The sequence below is a fragment of the Physeter macrocephalus genome, chromosome 14, assembly GCF_002837175.3.
Source record: "Physeter macrocephalus isolate SW-GA chromosome 14, ASM283717v5, whole genome shotgun sequence".
Classification (NCBI taxonomy): domain Eukaryota; kingdom Metazoa; phylum Chordata; class Mammalia; order Artiodactyla; family Physeteridae; genus Physeter; species Physeter macrocephalus.
Genome location: NC_041227.1, coordinates 129,633,590 through 129,658,635, shown reverse-complemented (window position 1 = coordinate 129,658,635; position 25,046 = coordinate 129,633,590).

Below are 25,046 nucleotides of genomic sequence, written 5' to 3'. Positions count from 1 at the left end.
AGGTTCTAAATACCTAATCATATCCCCAAAAGTGAGGGGCTGGGGTGTATAGGAGGAAGTGAACATGTGCTAATTTCCTTGTCTTAAATAGGGAGGGGTCAACAAAGATTACCTTATGGTCGATATTGGTAAAGAGAAATTAGGTTCAAGTGTGTTTTAAATAATAACTTATAAAGTTATTATTTATAAGCAAAGATTACCTTATGGTCGATATTGGTAAAGAGAAATTAGGTTCAAGTGTGTTTTAAATAATTTATTATTTATAAGATTAAATGAGTTAGTTGTTAAATAACTCAAGGTAAATAAAGTATAACCTATGATGGAAAATTAAAAAACAAACCAAAAAACCCCCATAAGAATGAAAATAATAAAACTTGATAGCCAAATTTATTAGTAATGACAACAAATACAAATGAATTAGAACTTTGCTATGATGCAGGACAAGAGTTTGGATTTATAAAATCTCCTCTCCAAACATAATAAAATAAGATTTATGAAGTAAATATAACCAAGAATGTACACTCACCAGTGAAACAAGCTAAGGGCCCTTAGACAAACATAAATAGTAAAAAGTATTTTTTTTTTTTTACTATTTTTTATGTTTTACATAAAACTATAGAATAAACTGGGCCAAACTGAAAAGAATAAAAAATAGCAAGGAATCCACAATGACACCCCCCTTAAAAAAGAGCAGAATAATGGGATAATGATGATATTCATAAATTTTACTACTCTCCCTACAGCCAGAAGTGGAGGTATATGCGGTATTTTGGAAAAAAAAAAAAAGAATAATGTTCTCCTTTGCGTCTCTCTTCCTCTTTGTAGAAAAACAATATAAAAGCACATGACTAGGGCTGGAAAAATCAGTCAAAATTAGCCTCTCAACCCAATCCCAAAATGGTAACCTCAAAGAGACCAGAGTATAATCTCCTACCTCTCATTGTTTAGCAGGAAACAAAAAGTTGTGGGATTAAAGGAACAAAGTTGCTCAGCCACTCCAAGAGACAAATTTCAATCCGCAAGGCTTCCTAACCTCTGAAGCAAGAAGGCTGAAGGTTAATCCCCGTGGGAATGGCCGGTGGGTCGTTCAGAAGAGCGGACCTCAGTGCAAGGTGTTCAGGACAACTCCAGGCAAGGAACGTGGCTGCAGCTTCACACACGACCAGAGCACCTGCCCATCTCTATTTCGTTTTCCCTTCAGTTGACTAAGCATCTAACATATTCATACTCATCCTTCAACTTGCTATGCTGGAAGCATGTTATCTGTGTCCAGGTTAAAGGAAACAATGAAAATCAAAAATGTAACACAGTTTGAAAAATAAACTGGTGAAAAGTGTTAGGGAAGCTTAGGTCAGGGGAAAGATGGTTAAATATTACAGAGATACAGTAAGTAAAATATTGATGCTATGGAAGAAGCGGCATATTTACTAGTATGATGGAAAATAAATTTCCCCCAAAAGATCACAAACGGTATATACAAAACCTTAGTTTTTTTCTTTCTTTTCAAATAAGGATGGCCTTCCAAATCTTTTGTTATTCAATAGTCACAATTAGTAACTTACTTATGGGAAAAAAATTAGTTTGAAGCCGATTTCATAGCATATATCAAAATAAGTTTCAGATGGATGAAAGAATAGGTAATTTGCGAAAATTTTAGAATCAACTATTGGTGAATATTATCTGATTCTGATGAGGGAAAAGACTTTCCTTACAAAAATAGGGAAAATAAATCATAATAGAAAGGATGAATCTTTTTGAATATAGAAAATTTTAAAAAAATTTGTGTTTCAAAAAAATACCACAAACACTCGTGAACAATAAGCTAGGAAACATAATTCCTCAGATAAGAGAGAAAAAATATTTATGCATATTCTTTTGTACCAAAAAACATGTTCACGTAAAATGGCATATGTGATCTGAATTCTGTTAAGAGTTGTGGGTCCTGGTTATTTCCTAAACATATATTTCCTCAAGCTCCTGTCTGAGGGAGTATGGAAGTTTTATAGCACACATTTTTCAAGGAGGCATGCCTAATTGCTTCCTAATTTGTTTATGAAATTTGTGGCAATTACTTGAAGACAATAGCAGGATGAATTTATAAAAGTACAGATTTTGGAGTTTGACAAATCATGTTAGAATCCTACTTCAAATATTTCCTGGCCCCTTTGCCAGATGTAGTCACTCAATTCCTTTGAGTCTCAATTTGAAATGGTGAAATTTGAGTACATTGCTCTTTGTCAGTATGCAGTGAATATTTGTTTTCTTTCCTCCTTGTATCCCAAAGTTTTGTAGATCCCAAGTTTCTAAGTAATATATTATAAAGATAATTCCCGAAACCTGGATTTGCAAACCATTGTCTGCAGCCCAAATTAGCCTGGATCTTTTTGTAAATAAAGCTTTATTGAAACAGAGCCATACTCATTTTTTTTTCACGTGTTGTCTATGGCTACTTTCACAGTGGAACAGCAAATCTGAGTCACTGGATTGGGATTGTCTGGCCAGCAAATCCTAAAATATCATATAGCCCTTTAAAGAAAAACTTTGCCTACCCCTGGAGGAAACTATATTTTTGCTTTTACCACTTGAAAGAAGACATCACTGTAGTTGTGAAATATAGGTACCTGGTGAAGGCAGCATTTTACTCAAAAGTATTAAAATGAATATTCTGCAGAATCAAAAAAAAAAAGAGAGTCAAACTCATATAGAGAGTAGTAAGTCATTGCCAGGGACTTGGGGTGGGAGGGTAGGGAGAAGTTGGTAAAAGGATACAAACTTTCAGCTATAAGATGAATAAGGTCTGAGGATCTAACATAAAACACGGTGACTAACGTTGGTAACACTGTATTTTGTTAAGAGAGCAGAACTTAAATGTTCTCATCAAAAAAATAAGAGAGAGAAAGAGATAAATATGTGAAGTAATGAAGGTTTAGTTCACTAGATGGAGAGGATCCTTTCACAATGTATACGTATATCAAAACACCAAGATGGGGACTTCCCTGGTGGCGCAGTGGTTAAGAATCTGCTGGCCAATGCAGGGGACAGGGGTTCGAGCCCTGGTCCGGGAAGATCCTACATGCTGCAGAGCAACTAAGCCCGTGCACCACAGCTACTGAGCCCACATGCCCCAACTACTGAAGCCCACAGGCCTAGAGCCCGTGCTCCGCAACAGGAGAAGCCACCGCAATGAGAAGCCCGCGCACCGCAACAAAGAGCCCCTGCTTGCTGCAAGTAGAGAAAGCCCGCGCGCAGCGACGAAGACCCAACGCAGCCAAAAAAAAAAAAAAAAAAAACCGCGAAGATGTACACTTTAAATATCCTACAATTTTATGTCAATTATACCTCAGTAAAGCTGAAACAAAAACCAGAAGATTCTAAGATTCATATTTAGTATGATTTTCATGTGTTCTAAATCATTTTAGCCCAATAGTGTTTTAAAATGTTTTATGTATTTTATGCCTTTCTTTTCCTCTTCTTTTCTATTCTCTTCCTTTATTCCTCTTTCTTTATCAGAAAACCTAATGAGTTCTTTCTAAGCTGGAAAGTCACTGAATGTGATCCTGTCCTCATTATACCCCCTTTGATCTTGCTACAATACGAAATATAGTTAAGCAGTTGTTCTATTCATTTAGGGCTCTGGCTAAGGTGCAATAACTGATTGCTATAAATCAGACAGAGAAGTCTGGACCTGGTATCTTTGCTTTGATTCAACTATGTCTTGTGCTAATCCTGCCCTTTTGCTGAATCTGAATTTATCTGTATGTCTTTGGCCCGGAGGTCAAATGGCGAGTTTATTGGTATACTATCTCTTGTGAACTTAGGAGTATTTCCTCTTTTATTCAATTTAAGGACAACCCAAGTTGATGCTGTCTTTATGGATTATTGCCCTGCCATTTTAGAAATGAAGAGCTGCTTGGCTAGTTCATCATTTGGGCAAGTTTAGATAATCCCACATATCCATTTGTTAAAATAAATCTGAAAATTAGGAAACGGTAGTTGTATATAATTTGTATTTATAAAACAGAGAAACCGAGAGAACATATCATCGGGATGTTTCACCCCTTCTACTCAGACCACAATTCTTGTTTTATCTTTTATCACCTTAATTTCCTCTATTTTAACATGATTTGTTTCCTATTCCTTCATAGTGTTTACATAATTTAAATAACTGCAGATAGTTATCATACTTTCGAGTCATTGCTTGGACCAGAAAGGCATGTGGGCTAGCTTCTTCTGGTTTTTTTTTCTTTTTCTTCCAGAATTCAGTTGGTCCATATTATCATTTTTGTTTTTATAAATATGCTCTTTATTCTATTTTTCTAAATGAGTCTGAACCAAAATGCTTTTTCTTTCTGGATATGTGTATCCAGAAACTGACACTTCCTGTGCTAAGAAAGACATGGTGGACATGGTAGCCAGATTTGGGTTTAGAACTTGCTTCTACTTTTTTTCACTAGTTTTATGATCAAAGACAACCTTATAACTTTCCTCAACCTCGATTTCCTCAAATGAAAATACCTATCTCCAACAGTTTTACTGGTACAGACAATTGAAGCGTACCAGTCTGGCAAAAGCAGTATATTTTTCAAGTTTCAGTGGATTTGTCCTTTGTACACATGCTTTATATATCTGTTATTTATATACTTATCTACCTATATGACTCACTTCTTTTTTTAGAGGCAAGGACAAACACTAAAAAAATTTTTTTAAGGAAATTTCAGGCTCCTAAATATACTATAATGCTACGTTAAGTCAACTACTTTGCCACTGGCTCTGGGAAAGAGAGATGAATGAAAGAGAAAAGAGTCTGCAAATAGACCTATTGGTAAATGTTAATATTTTACAAATGAGAAATATGCAATTTCAATTCATCTGGGAGAAGTTATATGTCAATATAATTTTTGGAAAAATTATCAAAAATCAATCCCAACTTGCAAAAATCCTAAATTTTAACAACATTTTTAGATATAAATAAGAAATGGCAAAAAGAAGTAGTAATTAGACAGCAATGTGAGTAATTTACCTTCAGCCTATAATATTTGAATAATGAAGACCCTATCAAGAAAATATATCTTAATTGTTCAGATCTTTCAGGAGGTCATTTAAAGAGTGCTTATGCAAGGTTAAAAATAAAACATACATTATTTAACCCAGCAGTCCTTCTAGGAACTTATAATCGAAAGGTAATAAAATATAGTTAACTATGGACAAAAATGTAGATCAAAATATCTTATCAAAGTTTTATTTATATTGTTAAGGTATTAGAAGCAATACAATGTCTAACAAAAGTAGATTGATTAAATAAAATTATTGTTAAATTCATACAACAGAATACTTCTTTGCTACTACTATTTTTTTTAAATTTGTGTGTTTGTGTGTGTGTTTATATTTAAATTGTTTTGAAGAACAACAGTAACAAATTGCTAAGAATTTTGGATTACTGATTTCAAAGCTGGGTTTATATTTTTTAAAAAAATTCCAGAAAGTTCCAAAAAGCAAAACTTGAATTTGCTCTGCACAGGCAACTATTTACATAACATTTTCATTGTATTTACAATTGTTTACATAGCATTGACATTGAATTATGTGTTATAAATAATCTAGGGATGATTTAAATTATACAAGAGGATGTGCATAAGTTATCTACAAATACTATGCCATTTTATGTAGGGAACTTGGGCATCCTTGGAGTTTGGTATCCTTGGGGGTCCTGGAACCAATCCCTGTGGATACCTAGGGACAACTGTAGTCAAATGAATTTTGAGTCAGTTGAGTGAGAGTTCTGTCACATTTCATATGGCTACTTTGGCAATCATTTTCTCTCTACAAGCGAATACTAAAATTCAAAGCTTCAAACCAGACTCTGTAACAAGAAGTTTTCTCTAAATCAAAGAGTGAAGAAAAATAAATATCTACAATTAATTGCCTGATGCATGATAATGAGTTTTATTCATGATTGAAATTTTATACATGGATTCATTTGGCAGGTCTGTGATTCGAAGGTGGCTCTGGCTACAGGACTTTTATTAAAATCTTTCCATTGCACTTGACACAGGGAGATCCCATATCCATTTGTCAAAAGTTTTAATTTTTGGTGCAAAACTGAGATATCTAAGTGGTCAGCCTGCTGATTTGTTGATAATTTTACATCCTTGAAGTCAGGTTTTATGATCTCACCATCCAGAGTTAGTGGCATAATCTGAGACGTCAAAACAAAGGAGGCACCAGAGTATGGCAGTCACTTGATATATTTCTTCTCTCATTTTTGTTTTTTGTTCAGGTTGATGGAAAAATGTAAATGTAGGTTTGGATATCAGGATGTTAGCAGAACCCTAGGGGGAAAGGAGAGTTTTCTTTGTAACTTGGAAGGCCTGGAACGGCCGCTTCTGACATCATGGGTATTTTTAATGAAATATTAATGACTCTGATTTTAATAGGAATTTCAGCACAACCTAAATTAAGCCATTGGAAAAGGGACGTGGTCCCGTTAAGAACAGTAAAACCGTAAGCCCCCTTCCTGAAGAGTAGCTGTGAGCAGTTAAAGTGACAATCAATTTAACCAGGCCATATTGCTCTGTAAGTCTCTGAAGTGTGAAGTCCCAGCATGCCTGATGTATTTCATTTTAATTTCCTTTTGGACAGAGCTATGGTTAGTGGGGACCCTCACACACAAAAAGTAAAAGAAATGTGCAGAAGAGGGGGAAATTATTTAACCCTTTCCAAAAAGCTATGCAGTGCATTTAGCTAAAGTAAGAAAAATACACAAGATTAGATTTCTCCTTTGGTTTTTAGAGAAAAATCAAAGTGGAGAAAGTGTAGTAAATAATGAAGACTTATAGATTATTCCTATTGGAAGCCCTAAAATGCTCTCTTGGCACTTAGTTGGGGTATTTTTTAGAGAGAAACTGGATGGTTCTAAAATAAATCTTCCTTTGCTCTTTCTATATGGGAATATTACAATCATCTAATTTCACATGATTTTCCATCTGTCATTGGGATTAGATTTCTAAATGGTGAGCTGCTGATTTGTTGACTATTTTGCACTCTAGAAGTCAGGCTTCAAGACATGGCTTTTGGTGGCAGCTCAGCTTGGATGTTTTTAAGATGGTGGCCTTGTCAACTTTTACAAAAGTAAAATGCCAGATAAATCTGAAGGACTTTTCTTAAATTATAAACATTTCTTACACACAGGATGCTCAACTACCTACTGAAGTTTTCTTGAGACTGTTTTTGTTCCAGAGCAGCGGGAGAGAAGACAGCAATTGTGTAGTGGAATGTGGAAGGCTGATTTTGGACTCAGGAGTCAGGAGAGCTAAACGTGACTTTTATTGGCTTTGACATAAATTTATAATTTGATATTGTTAAAGTCATTTACTGTTCCTAGGTTTCATTTCTGATTCTCTTCGTGAAATACTGGGATGCACACTGAACTCAAAACACCTTTTGAGATTTTTATCTGTTCCAGCACCAATTTTAATTTAAATAAAATATGGCCTGTTCAAAAAAGCAACTATTAAAAAAAAAAAGCAACTATTGCTAGATGTGTAATATTTTTATCTTAATACAAGTTTAAAGGTGGATACCTATATGGAAATTATCCACAGGAATAGTTTCACCCAAGGATTATTTGAATACAAAAAATAAAGAACACTGTTTTGGCTCCTGATGTAAAGAATGAAAAGCATGGCCACATTCTTTTAATAATAGTATATAACGCATATATATGGAATCTAAAAAAAAAAAAAAAAGTTGGTACTGAAGAACCTAGGGGCAGGGCAGGAATAAAGACGTAGACATAGAGAATGGACTTGAGGACATGGGGGGTGGGAGGGGGAAGCTGGGGCGAAGTGAGAGTAGCATCAAGATACATACACTTCCAAATGTAAACTAGATAGCTAGTGGGAAGCAGCCGCATAGCACAGGGAGATCAGCTCGGTGCTTTGTGACCACCTAGAGGGGTGGGATAGGGAGGGTGGGAGGGAGACGCAAGAGGGAGGGGATATGGGGACATGTGTATGCATATGGATGATTTATTTTGTTGTACAACAGAAACTAGCACAGTATTGTGAAGCAACCATACTCCAATAAAGAGCTAGTAAAAAAAAAAGAATAGCATATATCAGCACATAATTTAATAAAATTTTGTCAAATTAATGTTCCTGAAGTATACAGTTCTGACACGATTACTCACCCTGGTCACAAATATCTAATGAGTTCTAAGTGTGGCCAGACTTCAGACCAAATTCCTTTCTTAGGCTGATCTTCAAAGTATTCTCAGATGTGACCTTGGCCCGCCTTCCCGATGTCCTATCCCAATGTTGCCAAACGGGACTCCTCTCTCTAGTCTTGTTCCTGATCTTCCCCTTTTCTGGGATTCCTGCTTCTTAATAGTGACTATCAAAACTTACCCTCCTCTCCAGGTCTAAAGCAAACGTCATCCGCTAAGCCAATCTATTGATTACACATAGTTTCTTCTTCCTGGATTCTCACCGTAGCTGAGTTTAGTGATCATTAAGACAGACTTGAAACACTGGCCTCACTAATTTCAGGTGAGTGACCACACTTATTTCCCTGAATTATGAGTTATCTGAAAGGTAAGGAGAGTGTCTTCCACGAAGATTTTTGAGATTTAAGGATTAAATGATGAGGCGTATGGCCGACTTTGCCCATAGTAGGTGTACAATTCTTCTATTTTTCCTGCTGTCTCTATTATATCACTTATTGCCTTTTGATTTACAAATATATGAAGTTATTAATATTATCATACATATTATTTATATAAACACATATAGATATTTCATTACTAAATTGCACAGTAAACACACAGTAACTTTTCGGTACTGGCGTCCGGCATTGCCTTCCCCTTTCTACAGAGTCGGGAGGGACCAGAACCTCCCCACGTCCAGCCATCCCCTGGGAGCAACATGTGAGCCCACGACCTCAGGTTTTAACCAATCCGACACCCTTGTCCAGGATTTGAATCTTGAGCAAGTAAGACAAATTGGAAGAAGAGGTTAAAATTCACATGCAGAAGCAGTAGTGTCAGCGTCCTGTAGCCATGGCATTCTGGCCAGAGTGTGTCTCCTAAAAGACAGTTGGATGGCTTCCTGCTTCTTGAATGCCTGACATAGCTTCTATCTGGTCTATTTTCCAAGTCTGTTTCTCTAACTTCCCATCAATTGTTCAGCCTCTAATCTTCTACTTGATGCCTCTATGCTTAAGGAAGCCAGTGTTGGTTTCATTTCTTGCAAGTGAAAGCACTTTAACTATATACATAGATCTCAAAGTTCTTGAAGGCAGTAGCAAGTGACTGATTTGATTTCCTGGTTTAATTTTTATTAAAGGAGTGGATTACTTCTATTAAAAATCTGTCAGCTATTCAGTTGCCCCAAGTCAGGATAAATGCTTAAGACCTTCTCCTCATTTACCAGTTTTCAAAATAATGCATCATTTCTCTGGCTTTCCTCAAAGATGACTTATATTTTTTAGTATCACTATAAACTCTTGGAAACAAACATATCTGAAATGTTTCTAGTAATTACAGTTATTGTTCTGTTAAAGTGTCCTACCTATGTTTCTGGGGGCCTCTTCAGTTTGAGTTCTGAATCCTTTTTACAAAAACCCCATAGTTTGGGATAGCTTCCTTGATTTCTGTTAGGACAAGAGTTTTTTTAGGCTTATCTTACACATTTTCTGTTCAGATCTAGAATCAAACATTTCTACATTTCAACAAAGAGGCAGATTTTGCTTAGAACAATGGATAAACCTTTTAGTGGCATTCTACTCAAATGTATTACACCTTCTATTTTTCAACTTCCCCTAAAAATTAACATCTTTATAGTTTAATTCTAAATTTCTAAATATTAAAAAGATAATTGTTCTCCCAGTGGTTGTTTGCTTTGCGGTGAGTGTCATTAGATTTTATAACCAAGCTTTTGGAGTTCAACAGCAAAAAAAAAAAAAAAGTCAAAAGAGAAAATCAATTCATTCAAATAGGCGAGCTCTAAAAGTCTGCTGAAGTGATACATGCAGAATAAAGTGAACACTTACCCACATGAGCTATTATGTGATGCAAAGAACCATAGAGAAAATTGAAAACGACTTTTGTAAAGATATATCACTTTATGGTAGGAGAAAAAAATGTTGTGTTTGAATCAGTTAAGATGCCCCAACTCAACCTGACCCTTTAAAAAATAGGAAACATCTTCCATAACTAAGATGTAAATGAAGAGGTCCATCGCCCGGCCTGCCAGGTATCAGAAGCCCAGTTACGTCACCAAGACGCCATGTTCTTCAGCGTCTCAGTCTTCTGGTTTCCAGCTCCATCCTACAACTAGTTCCTTCAGCCTGGGGAGCCTGCTAGATAACCTCCAGCACTCCTAGCGCTACGACCGGCACGACAGCTCCCAGGGGTCAAGGGTGATCGCGGAAGAGCCTGCTGATCTCCATTTCCTTCTCTGTGGAAACAGAAGGGTGAAGGCCGCACCCACACAACCTCCCTTCCCAGCCTTCTGTGCAACCGAGAGTGACTCAGTGACCAGGTCCTGTCCAGCAGGGATGTGAGCAAAAGCGGCGCTATAGGAAAGGAATACATGGCTATGTTTTTGTTTGTTTGTTTGTTTTTTCCGGTACGCGGGCCTCCCACTTAACTGCACCTTTAAAATAGAAACTTTATGTTCCTTAGCTATGTGATTCAAAGGTAAAGCATGATGAAGACATACCTTTCTATTTTTATTTATTTATTTATTTATTTTGCGGTACGCGGGCCTCTCACTGTTGTGGCCTCTCCCGTTGCGGAGCGCAGGCTCCGGACGCGCAGGCTCAGCGGCCACGGCTCACGGGCCCAGCCGCTCCGCGGCACGTGGGATCCTCCCGGACCGGGGCGCGAACCCGCGTCCCCTGCATCGGCAGGCGGACTCTCCGCCACTGCGCCACGAGGGAAGCCCCATGGCTATGTTTTTAAGCCATGATCCTTTGAGGGGTCTTTTACAGCCACCTAGTCTGGCTGCATACCTTCACGGTTACATGGATCTTCTATACAGGTGTCACCTTTACATTAAGAAAGCCTATCTCAGAAGTCCCCTAAAAATTCCCCCTGAAAACCTGAAGCCTCCTTGGCCAGGACTGGGTCACATGCTCACTCTTAAACCACTGAAATGGAGCGAGAATATCGCGAGAGTATCATGATGCTTATCATGGATTCTTAGATTTTTCAGGACCTGTGAACTCGAGTTGGGGACAGAACATCTTTCCAAGCAGTATGTGGAATCCTAAACAAAGTAGTTTATGAAGGAAGAAAGTAGACATGGAACTAGCAACCCTAATATAATTGCTATATTTTAAAATTGATTATGTCTTGCGTCCATATAAGAATACATACATGCACTATTGTATACAATGTTTCAGTCATAGTGTCTACATAGAGTTTTGTGTGTATCTATGTGTGAGACAGAGAATACCCAGAGAGACACACACCCAGACCCCACATGCACACTTATAACATCACTTCACTCATAGTTTATGTGTAGTTTTTATTCTGCTTTTCATTTAATAGTGTATGCATTTCCACGTTGCTAAAGCTTCCAATTATTTTTCTGATAGCACTCACATAAAAATTCATTAAGTAAAAGCACTGTAATTTAATTACATTGCCTTACCTTTGCATCACCCTACCTTTGTGAACGAGGCTGATTCTCCTTTATTTCCAAGTAATGTTGTAATCAATGCCTTCATGCCGATAACTCTTTTTTCTTTTAGGTTAGTTAATCAGAATTCATTCCTAGAATGTTCACCAAATCACAATGATCATTATTGTTATCCTCACCGCATACTGCCAAATTACTTTCCAAAAGGCTATACCAATTTACACTCCTCAAATAACATAGGAATATATCATAGAGGTATAACCTTGCTTGATTGGAATTTACTTCTTTAATTTGCCACTTTAATAAGGGTAAAATATCATACCATTATTAGTACCATTTACCTTTATTTAAAATAATGAGACAAAATTTACAACTTATGTAATGTTTTCCACAACCTCTTATTTGATTTTTTCCCAGGATTTTAACACTTTTTTTTTACCAAAGTTTTATTTTTAAAACAAATATAATCTCCTTTTGCCATATTGTTTGCATACATTTTTATGAAGGCAGTCTGAAAGTTCAGAATTGATAAATATTTGGCAATGGTCATTTTTGTTTTCTTTTCAGTTTTCATTTCTTAAGCATATGTACACGTGTATCATTTATCCACTTAAAATAATCTTTGATTCTTAAAATTATTTTTCCACATACAATTTAGTAAAAATATATGAAGTTGCAAAAAATTTCCATTGAGTTTCAAATAAAATTGCATCTAATACACAACTTATTTTTAGGAGAACTGACACAGTTATGACATTTCATCTTCCTTTTCAAATATATTTTATCTATTCAAGTCTTATTTTTTTTGTCTCTCAATTCCAGAAAATATATATTCTAAAAGAATAATAAAGTTTTGTAAGGACATGCTCTTTCTTTTCTCTTCCCTGGCAGAAAATTCTAAGTACACTTTTATGTTAACAGACCCTGAGTAGTCAAGAACAAAGCAAACATTTGTGTGTTTTGAAATGTTTTAGTTCGTCGTGCTTTTACCTTTCTCCATAAACTGGATTTAAATTTCTCTGCAGAAATCTGGATCTTTTGCTGTGTAATTTCTATGATCATTTCTCAACAAAAGTGTTCTTGATAAAAATTTGAATCTATTTTCACATTCATTATTTTATTTTATTTTTGAAACCATGTTGAATTTGGCAATAAATATTATTTTCATCATTTTTGCAGCATCTGGTAAGCTTGAAGAAACTCTCGGTGAGGCAGGATGGCAGGATGGGGGATAGTCTTGGAGCCCTGCATGGGCCACTCTGATTTAAAAACAATGAATCTCTTCCAATACCCTCCTTTAATGCCTGAACTCCTAAGGCTGCAGTGACTTTCCCAAGACTCTTCCCCTGGAACCAGAATCAAGCTCTTCTGACCCCCAGGCTGGTCCTCTTGCACTTGTAGCAGAATAATTCTCAAGAATATAGGACATCTCTCCATTCCTTGCCTTTTTGCATTTCCATCTCAACACCAAACTATTTAGTTTGCCCAACCTTGCCAGGTCTGTCCTCTCCCTATGCTTTGCTGAAGTTGTCCTTTCTGCCGGGATGCTTCTTACCCCATGCTTCATTTGGTCAAAACCTGCCCCCAGCACAGCTGAACCAGGTACATGGTTTTCTGTAATTGACAGTGTCTCACTTTCTCATGAGACTTTAGGTTTCTTTGATCAGGGACCATATCAATCTTGGTAATCACTGAATCCCCAACATTTAGCCTAGAGTCTGACTCATGGTAGGTGCCAAGGGGAAAAAAAAATCTGACCAACTGGATCTTTGAAGAAGATTCACACGGAGTGCCATATTTTCTGGGAAGATTTCCCTTACCTAACCACGTGTCTAAGTCTGTCATAATAACACATACAGAATCCTATCCTTCTAATGATCACTTTCCCAACTGTATTGAGAATTACTCCAGGCAATTTTTTTTCCTTTGGAGGCAAATTTTTTTTCTGTGTAACCTTAACAGTAAACACCATGCCCGATGCATGCATAGGTAGTAACTGCTCTCTCTCTCTCTCTCTCTCCATATATATATATAATGTATTATTATATTAATAACATATAATGCATTATTACATTATTACATATATACTATATATACACACACACATAGTCTAAGTCAGTGTGATAAGCCATAAGTTTTCTGACAGCTTTTTATATTTCCAGATATCTTAAAATGCCTGGCAAATTGGAGCCACCAGGAAACTTCCTGTCCTGGAGGTTAAGGCTTTCTGCTCTTAGTTAAGGCCTTCAAGGCACTGCTGGTCAAAGCCACTGAGCGGACACTTTCATTTTGCTGGAGGACCTGTATCTTCCTGTCTGTGATCTGCACATCAGGCTGGCACGCCACACCAGCGAGGATAAGCAAAAAGCATTTGCATACTTGAGTCTTACCTGCTTATCTTCATGCTTCTTGGACAATATATTATTACTGTAACTGTTCATGTACAAAGCTTCTTTTTTATTTTAGAGGACTTTTAAGTCAAACAAGCCAGAATGGAAGTCATTCATTCTGGGATTTATCTTCATCCTGAAGGTAAAGATACACACACCTCTGAGCATACAGCAGAGAATGATGCAAAATACTAAAATGCAGGGAAGCTCCAGAAAAACAGCATCTTGAATCAGTTTTAGTCTCTGCCGTATCTCCAGGGATCTTGATCTATGCCTAAGACATAATATGTGCTTAATAAACGTTTGTTGAATTCTATAGGAGTAGAGTGGAAGAAATGTCTTATGAGTACTTAATTTCCTTGGGAAAAAAGTTTCAGTATATTGTAAAAGAATTATTTATTTAACCTTACACTGAATATATCAATCTGAAATATTTTCGAAAAACATGGCCTAATGCATTTGAAATAAAATATACAATTAGAAACTAATTTTCTTAGTATGCTTTATTTTATGAATTTAAATAATTATGAAATAAAGCATTCTTAATAATGACCACACAACCTGAGGTTTTGTATTTTTCTTCTTTGTTTACCCTGGACCCTGTTATTGAAATGGAAAGTTAAGCTGACATTTTTGCAAGGTTTTGTTTTTTTGTTTTTGTTTTGCTTTAAAGGTTAATGAGCTGTGGTGTGGTTTAGCGCGCTGTGTGTGCTAAGCTAGCACCTAATATGTTAAGTTGGGTGTGATTCAAGCCTTCGGAGAAAAGTGGTCTCATACATTACAGGTGGGGGAGGGGAGGACAGAAGTAAGAAGCCTGTACCATTGCGTCCCCGTTATTGCTCAAGAAAGGTGGTCCTGGTAGGCTGCATGCCCTTGGGGACTTTATATACAAGCTGTTCTCAAGGGGAACATAAATATCCCACATTCCATTTCGAGAGGTGCTGGGTTATAGGTTATTGACCTGTGTAAGGATTTATAGCTGGAGTCAGTAATTGTTAAGGAAAAATGGCTTGACAATTTTATTATAGTGGAGGCCTGCTGGAAAAGTTAAATATAGATTTACCTAAGAACTAACTCGATCTTGGTAATAATAAGTGTGTGTGTGTGTGTGTGTGTGTGTGTGTAAAATTATGTGTAGATATTTTAGTACAGACTGTGCTTTCTTTTTCATAGAGATTTATAACATGAATTCTTACATATGTATCACGTGAGTAAGTATACAACATACTGTTTCATAAGAATATACAGAGGATTGTAAATAAACACAATACTGACAAATAAATCCTTTCTGAACGACGAGAAATTGTTAATTTGTTTTCATATTTCAGAGCAGCGGCCGAAGGAAAAGAAAAGAATAGCCTTGGGGTGCAAGTTACTATTTACTAATAGATTTCATATCCCACCACCGCAAACATATACCCACACAATTGTTCACCTTTAAGATCTTAACTAATTAATCACCTATCTTTTAATCTATGGATATTTTAAAAAGTAAAGAGAGAGATTTAATGATCACTCTGATTCTTTACGATGCCAAATCCCAGAAGAACTCGTAGATCAAGATTTAGTACAAAGAATTAGTTTGATGGCTTTATAGAATAATAGAGAATATGGCTTGTCTCTGCTTAGTAGTCATTTTCTCGGAAGGATCTTTCTGAATCTCTTAACTTGACCACCTTCAGTAACTTCTGATTTTTATCATCGTCTTATGTTCTTCGTTTCATTCAAAGGTGTTTGTTAGCTACAAACCATCACTGATTCTCACTCTACCTAGACTTTTCTATAACCACGTTGTTCCCGAGGGTCTCTTAGCAGCACCACACCCCGTTCCCACTCCCGCTTCTTGCTCTGTCTTGGGGGTGAGGTTGAAAAGTGGGCAAGTAGGGAGTAGAGTGGAGTTCTGCATCTAAATTATTTGGTGTTGCAAATCAAATCAACATAATCAAAATGAAATATGCACTTTATGGGCTCAATGGCAGAATGGAGATAACAGAGTAAAGAGTAAACGAACCTGAATAGATTGACAAATATTATGTAATATGGAAAAAGAGAGAAAAATTATTAACAGAGGAAGGCATTAACAAAGTCTTAGGAAACTGTAGGACAATACCAAAAAGATTCAGATTTCCCTCTGGTTAGTAAACATATGGAAAATATCAGAATAGTACTGTACAGTTTGAATGGATATTGAAAGATAGATTATTACTTGTGTTATGAACTTTAATGAGCTGATTGTCTGTGAAAACAATCTGTAGGATTTTTAAAATTCCAGAACCTCATACAATAATATTTAAAAAGTTAAAGATACAATCCACAATTATATTATTGTGAAGAACCAGGAAAATATCAATGACTTGCAGGGGAATAAACAGATAACACCAATGTTGGAATTATCAGACAAATAATTTATAGCAACTAGCATAACAGGGCTCTAGGAAGTAAGATAAAATGCTCTTGAAATGAATGAAAAGTCTCAGCAAGGATATAAAAGTTATAAAAAAAAGAACCAAATAAAAAATTTGAAGCCTAAAAATAAAAGCATTGATTAAAAAAAAACAACTAAAAATTTAAAAAATCAGTAGCAAATGAGATGACAGTGGAAAGATCCAGTGAAGACAGATCAATAGAAAATATCCATTCTGAACAACAGAGAAAAAAACGTTGGAATAAATGAACAGAGCTTCAGATATGTGTGGGATAATTCCAAAAGTCTAAGAGTCATGACATCAAGAGTTCTAGAAAGAGAAGTGACAGAATGTGGTACAAAAAAAACTGAAGAAATAATGGCTGAAAACTTCACAAATTTGGTAAAGGATGTAAAATTTCAGAATCAAGAGGATCAGTGAATCACAAACAGAATTAACTAAAAAAAAAAAGAAATCTACACCCTGACACATCATAATCAAACTGATAAAAATAACAAAAAGTTTTGACTGCAGCCAGAGAGGGGGAAATGAAAATGAAAAATTATTACATTTAGGGAAGCAACCATTTGAAATACTGCAGATTTCTCATCAGATATTAAAAAAAAAAAAACTAGAGAAAATGATGGATCAATATATAGCATTGTAATGAAACTATATTTTGGGGGAAACAGAGCAAACAAATGAAAATCCCCTTTGTGATAGGAAACATATAAACAAAACATCAAGTTTTTGTTATTCTTTGAGATCAGCACTTGGAAATGAATATACAAAATGTGAAACTTCTGTTTTTTTCCTACTTAAGGTAAAATTTGATCTCTATGTGAAATCTGTAGACTTTTATTTTTCCTAAAACTGCATGGATTGCTATTGCATGTACTAGTCATATTCTCAATGCCCACCAAACCTTAAATAGGATTTTATCTTAAATTTGAAGACTTTATTGAGGACGGACACTTTCCTATATAGCTGTATCCTATAACAGTTTCTAATCAATAAGTAGGTATGTTTGCAGAGATTTTCTAAATCACAGAAAGAATAAAAGCACCCAATAAATAAATTTATGATACAGATTACATTGCTTTTCAAGTTTCAGCATTTACTGTGGTGAAAGTAACAGTTAATACAAAAAGGAGAAAAAAGTGATCAGAGATAAGGAACTGAAAGTATAGAATTCATATTTTTCTAAATATATATATATATAGCTTAAGATAGGCATAGGAAAGCATAGTTGGTGTAAAGTAGCCTTGTACCTCATAACCACATGAATAAAAATCTCCTAATCATGCCATGAGGCTGGCAAAAACGTCCTTCAATATGTTGCCCTATGGGAAAGTAACCCAATTTCCACCTTATTGTCCAGATTGATATCTTTGTCTGATGAAGGAAGAGAAAGAATTGAAATAATTTTATCAGAAGAGAGTTTTTTAAAATGTGTAAAAAGAGAGAGGTCAATGTTGTTTTTTTTTTTTAAAAATCTGTATCTTTATTTCCTTACAAAAACAAATTAAGAGATGGGCATGAATACTGTGAGGAAATAACAGAGGAAATAGCGTGTTTTTCAAAGTCTCCTAGCCATGTGGCTACTGCTGTGTGCCTTTCGTCTCATTGGTTTCCTGAACATGGGTGGAAAATTCTACTCTCATAATATTACTTGAGCCTTTTCTCTTCTTGGTCTTCTTTTAGGTTGGTCATTGGGGGAATCACCAGATGGGAAGGAACCTTTCAAGTCCATTACTCCTTTCCTATCCCTTCAACACCTTCTGATGGCCAGTGGGGTTTTCACAGCTTCTAATATTACTGCAATGATTCAGCAAGCTCTTTGAATTGCATTCAGGAAGGGAATAATATTCTCTTTCTAATTCTCCTAGGAATTCACCTTTCCTTCCTGAAAATACAGACCAAAAAAGCCAAAATATTACTTCCAGTGAATTAAATCAAATAATCTTTATGGAGTTAAATGCCATATTTTCAAAGTTTGATTTGGTAACCATGAAACAGGAATAGGCAAGCAGAGCATCAACCGATACTGAGCTACATGTCTTTGGTGCACAAAGCATGTAAATGTGGAGGAAACAAAAATTAATAGCAGGTGAAAATGATTCCAACTCTGAGAGTAATCTCAGTCTTGGAGGACTGAGCATTTAACCTGTGGGATCTGACACTAACTCCAGATGGATAGTGTCAGAATTGAATTGTAGGACACCCAGCTGGCGTTGGGGAATTGCTTGATGTGTGGAAAACACACATATCTGGAGTCTGAAGTGAGTTGTAGCAGGAGAGTAAAGAAAACACATTGAGTTTTTTCTAGACACAGGAGCAGTTACCAACCCAATCAATAGAAATTGATCAGAGGCCAGACAAGAAATTCAGGCCAGACTTTATTGGGGCCCCTGCTGCAGCAGGAGGGAGCGAAAAACAAGTAACATGTCCCCTTGATTTCTCCCTGAGGGGGGGTGAACTTGTACCGTATATGGGGTCGGGGGTCAGGTGTCTGGATGGAGTGGAGGCTTAGGTGGTCTGCCCACCCCTTTGGCGGTGTTGAGTGCAGGGGGCCTGCACAGCACCCTGCTTTTGCTCCTGGTTCTTCAGAAGTGGCAGTTGGTTTGTTGTTTGTTTTTTTGGTCTTTTTGTAACTTGTTGGCCATAATTTGCCCCAACTGCGTATGCATGCAGTTATTTTTAGTCCCTTATAGTTTCTTTGTATCTTGTTGCTCAAGGAGACGTCTGTCCAGGTGCAAGCCCTGCAGCAGAGGGTCCCAGGTCCCAGGTCCCAGCCTGTCTCAGAAGCACTAACATTATTTGAGAAATAATGGTGGTTGTTAGTGGTGGTTGTCCTCCGTAGGGAAGTGGCTGTCAGAGGTGATGGGAGGAGACATTGTTACGGAATTTGGCTGCCGATGGTAATGGGACTGACTGGATGTCAAAATAATAGGGGTGGGGGTGGTTTAGTCACCATAGACAGGGTGGGTATAATCATTATAATAAGTGCAAAGTAAGAGTGACATCCAGGGGCCCTGTTCTACAGAGGGTTGTGCTGATGGATAAGACCACCTCCATAGGGGTACGATAGGTGGGCAGCTGAAAAAGGTATTGCTCAAAATTCAGCCACAGTTATGAAGCGTCAAGATCCCTTGCCCGGTTTTTGAACCTGAGCGACTTTTCAGATCTGGAAGCCATTGATTGAAGAAGAGTCTGTGTCCCCATGAGGGACAGTACAACACCATGTCAAATATATTATCAAACATTTCAAGGATTTCAAGAATTTTTGGACAAAAGGTTCAAGATGACATTGATACCCAGTCTCGAGAAGCATCATCATGGCGCCCATGTAGATGGAATATTTGGGGCTATATGATTAAGGGAGTTCTTGCAGAGGTCTACCACCCAGTGAGCCCAAAATATCCAGGACCTACACGTACCTATGCCATAGCTCCCAAAGGTATAATTAAATAGACAGCCTTAATATTTGACAAATTATCTAGTTTTTGGTATGTGTAGCAAGATTTATTATTGTGGGGAAGGCCTAGCGGAAGGCTTAAGATAGTAAGACCAAGACGATTTTGCATCTCATGGAGGAAGAAGAAGGAGATTTGCTCTACCCTTAATGACCAAAAGAGCTCTAAAAAAATCAGATGGTTTCTTCGGATGACGGTAAAATATCATTATTCAACCAGCTAACAACTCCTGTGGTAACTGCTGTTCCATTTACAGTATCTATGCTTGAGCAGATGAAAATGGACTCAGGTACATGATATGCAGCCTTTGATCTGGTAAACATGTTCTCTTTCATCCCAATCAGGCAGAAGGTTCAGAAACAGCTCAAATTCAAATCGGGATCAGTAACAGCCAATATTTCTAGTCTTGCTTCACATCTGTGTTAACTCTCTTGCCCTGTTTTATAACATAGTTTGAAGAGAACTGAATTCTCTGGACTTCATAGTATTATATTGACTCACCTGATGACATCATATAGATTGGAGCAGGTGTGCAAGGACTGGAAAACTCACTGGACCAGATGAACCAAGGCTGCACTTAGTTCACAAGTATGTTAGCTCAGTGTGAAGGTATGAGACAAAAACAGATGGCTGCTGTATACCACAGCCCTACAGAGAATGGCCCTGAAAGGCAGTGATGAGAGGAAATGCAGTGGTAGAACCTCAGGCAATAGATCTGGTCGTTTACTTTGTGAGAAGTTCCTTAAGTTATAGCCCGTGGTGAATGGCTTGACTGGTTACTCACGGGCCTGGATGAAGGAACTGTGAGTAATTAGTGCACTGAATCCCCTCAAAGTTCATGTTCACCCAGACCCTCAGAATGTAATTTGGAAATAGGGTCTTTGTAGGTGTAATTAGCTAAGATGAGTTCACACTGGATTAGGGTGGGTCCTTCTCCAACGACTAAGGGTTATTATCAGAAGAGGAGAGGACACACTGCAAAGAGAGAATAAGCCTGTGTTATGACACAGAGACACAGAGGGAAGAATGCACTTCACAACAGAGACTGGGACAATGCATCTACCAAGCAAGGGATGCCAAGGATTGACGGCACCACCGGAAGCCAGGACAGAGGGATGGAGCAGATGGTCCCAACACACTTCCCAAGGAACCAACCTTGCCAACGCCTTGATTTCAGACTTCTGCCCTCTGGAACCGTAAGAGAATAAATTGATGGTTCTTTTCTTAAAGCCACACTGTTTATGGTAATATGTTACAGCAGCTCTAGGAAACTAATACAACTAGGGACAAGGAAATCTGGGGAAGAAGCATATTGAAAGACCAATGGGAGAGAGCAAAAAGTTGAAACATTTTGTATTTCATGTCCACAACTTCAAGAGAGCATCTGCTCTACAAGAGGCCTTAACAGTCTCCGAAACATGGAGTTTTGATGTCAGCCAGTGTCAGTGACAGCTAACTTCCACAATGCCTCCATAACCAGACTCCCCACTTCTTTATTATATTAACATTTTTGTTGTTCTAGCATTAGGTGACATAAATGTTCACTATAAGAAGACAATTTAAACTGCAAGTGCAAAACAAACTTCAGAGTCAGAAGCAAAATATAAAATCCAAAGCCTTTAAGAAGGGTACTCTCTATTGCATTGTTATTTATGTCTCTCTCTCTCTCGCTCGCTCTCTCTCTCTCTCTCACACACACACACACACACCACACACTCACATCCTTATGTGCTCTAGAGAATGAGGCAACATTGGGCAGATTTGAATTCTTGGATGTTTTGCTTTGGGTTTGGCAGCACAAGTGTGTGTAAAAAAGTTCAAATCTATTTGGTGCCTACTGTTCATGAAATCAGCCAAAGGTATGGAAGCTTCATGGCTTAAGCCTGGTTTTATGGTCATTGTTTAGCCTACTGCTTCAAGTGAAGATTAGCTTCCTTTTCCTTTCCACATACAGGCATGCCATTATTGCTTACAAACACAGCATTACAGTTTCATAAGTATAAATAAATAAATAAATAAAACACATTGAAAAATAAGGAAAAGGCCTATGAATAACATGGAAAGAAATCAGTATGGCTACATAAGGAATTCTCTGATACGGCCAGATTTATACAAGGCAGATTTTAAAGCCCTTATAGAGGTAAAACAGTTAAGAAGATACTATGTGAAGAGCATAATGTCTAGATAAGCTTGATATTTTCTTGTAAGGAAAGTATAAAGTTTGTAAAGCCATGCATACTCCATGGAACTTGGTCTCAAAACAGTGTTGCAAGGTCTCAGTCCAAGCCACCAAAAGCAATTTCAAAATATATAAATTTTACATAACAACCTGTAAATCACCCATAACTAGGACCATACTTGATTTTGAGTTTTAAGCCCTATGTTGTACTATGTATTTTTGAATGTCTAATTCATGCAGTGACATACATATATAATATAAATAACACAAGGTAAAATTTAATTTTACATTATTTTAAATTATACAACAGAGACAGGAGAAAACAATTTCATGCATACACAGTTTAATTCCTCTCCAATTTGATAAGTGTGTTCTTTGAAGCTAGTAAAATTCAAATCCTTCACCTCCAGTTTTTAAGGGAATGAAATGAATATATAATCCTCAGCAAAATTATCTACCATCAAACTTACTTTTGCTTCAATAACCCATTTCCCTTCCGCAGTACAGCTGTCATTGCACTTTTCCCCTCCACTAAAATGAAACCTCCAGCCTTCTCACTTGGAGTGCTTTCTGTTTTCATCCTTTCCGACTTCCCTCCTTTTCTCTACCACAGGAGTCCCAAATCTTCTCAAGAGGAAACAGTGGTTCAAGACAGTGTTCTCTGTCGTCGGAAGGGGAAAAAAATCCATGTAGGAACCCTCAAAGGCTAATACATTTTACCCTGTAACAGTAACCACAACAACAAAAGAACCCAGTAAGAAGGAAATAATACTTTGTATAGGCTTAGTTTGCATACTTACTATTTCAAACCATATAAATTGCCATTTTAGTTAGTCAAAAATGATTGACTATTGGCTCTTTCCTATGACTCAACCTAACACAACAAGGTCCATAAAGAAACAAGACGCTCTTTACATCATTGGTCATCTACAGAAAGAAAAGAAAAACACGGGGTAAAATCAGCATCAAATAATCCCATCACTTGTCTTACATCAGTCTATAATTCTTCGCCTTTGCATGTGCCATGTGAAATGTTGATGCTATTTATCTTCACTGTGAAATAATTTCTTATGACCCAAGTGTTCCAGTGACTCTCCACTTAAGGTTGAGGCCACTTTTGGTGCCTGTCCTACTAAGAAATCCCATCAGAACTCTACTCAATACCCTGTAATAACCTATATGGGAAAAGAATCTGAAAAAGAATAGGTACATGTATATGTATAACTGAATCACTTTGCTGTACACCTGAAACTAACACAACATTGTAAATCAACTATACTCCAATATAAAATAAAAATTAAATTAGAAAAATAGAAATCCAATCAGTATGTCTTGATTGTTCTGAAACCCACATTGGCCCCCAACCAACACCTAAACTGACCTCCTTGTTCTAAACCATACTCCTTCTAACATTTTTTACTACACACTCTGGAACTTTTATTTGTATTATTTCCTTCCTTTTCATCATTTCTGAAAACAAGAGCTGTGCATGCTTTGCTGTCTAAGCCAAATAGTTGATCATTTCCTATTGTGTTTTTATTTAATTTACTCCATAGAAAACATTGTGATAATGTTTTAAGGCCAATGCACGATGCCAAAGTCTAAGCTGAGAAAAGAAACAGAGTGACGTCATGAACTTTATCAGTTGGAATAAAACAGGTTGGTTGTCGTTTGCAGCTTAACATTGGTTATTAATAACAAGGGTAGTCCTCAGAAATGTGTGTAAAACTCCTTTCACACGTGCCTAATAATTCTAGAGAGATTATTCCAAAGGGGGGAAAATTACCTTCATCATTGGGCTTCCAAAAAAATAAGCAGAAGTGGATTAATGTAATTGCTTAATCAACAACATTCAGCCCAAAGTATCCAAGTGTGTAGAATTAATCATCTTATTGTAAGATTCATTAAAAAGTAATGGGCACAGTGAGAATGTTGCACAGCTGGGAATAATTTTGTTCCATTAAAAATAAAAATAAATACACCTTGGAAAACCCTATTTTGACAATATTTTGCTCCATGCCTTGTCTTAAAAACAAGGATCTTGTTCACTCATGCAGTGCTTAATACCATCATCATTTTTCCAGTAAAGTGTGTCAATGACAAGCATCACAGCCACAATCCATTGCAATAGCACCCCTTCCCCTGAAACAATCTCTTAACGCTGGTTCATGGTCAGTAAAAGCGAGAAAGTCTTTATTGTTCTTCTCTCTATAGGGATTATGTTTTCAATAAACTAGTTTATTGTTTCTAGAACCCAAAATCCAGTTAGCAGTTTATGAATTGACAGTTTGAAAACTATGTATTGAACTTATTTTCCAAGTACAATTAAATGGTTAAAAATGAAGTACTATTCACTGAGGGGGGGAAAAGGAAGGAAATTAGCAATATTAGAAGGGGGTCAGTTGTTATATCCTTTGACATTTAAATAATCCTTATTAAACAACCATTAACTCTAGCTTCCTGAAGACAATCAAGTATGAAATCATTCCTTGTGGAATGTCTTCTGGTGTTTCCAAAAATTCATCATCGTTTGGGGGTATGGGGGATAGCTGCACTCCAACATGAAATTGACAAAGACTTTTGACTGTTCCAACAAATTACCTAGAGGAAATGCCTCTGTTTTATTCTCTCTTTGCTACACATGGTCATGGTCAATGGTCACTGAGTCTGAGGATCATTGGGTCTTGCTAGTCATTAGATTTGATCCCCTTGAGGACTATAGTTTTAAAGAGGAGAGTTGACATTAATGTAACCACTGATGATGACTTCCAAACTAGATCTTTAAACCCGAATACATTACTGACTTTGGTTATCTACATGTGATATCTGAGGTAATAATGGTAATAACAACAAAAATTAATAAGTTTAGTAAAAATTTAGGCACCAGTTTCAACCACTTGCCTTTACCCCTATTTTCTTTCCATTTACAACGTTTAAAAAATTCTCCTCTTTTG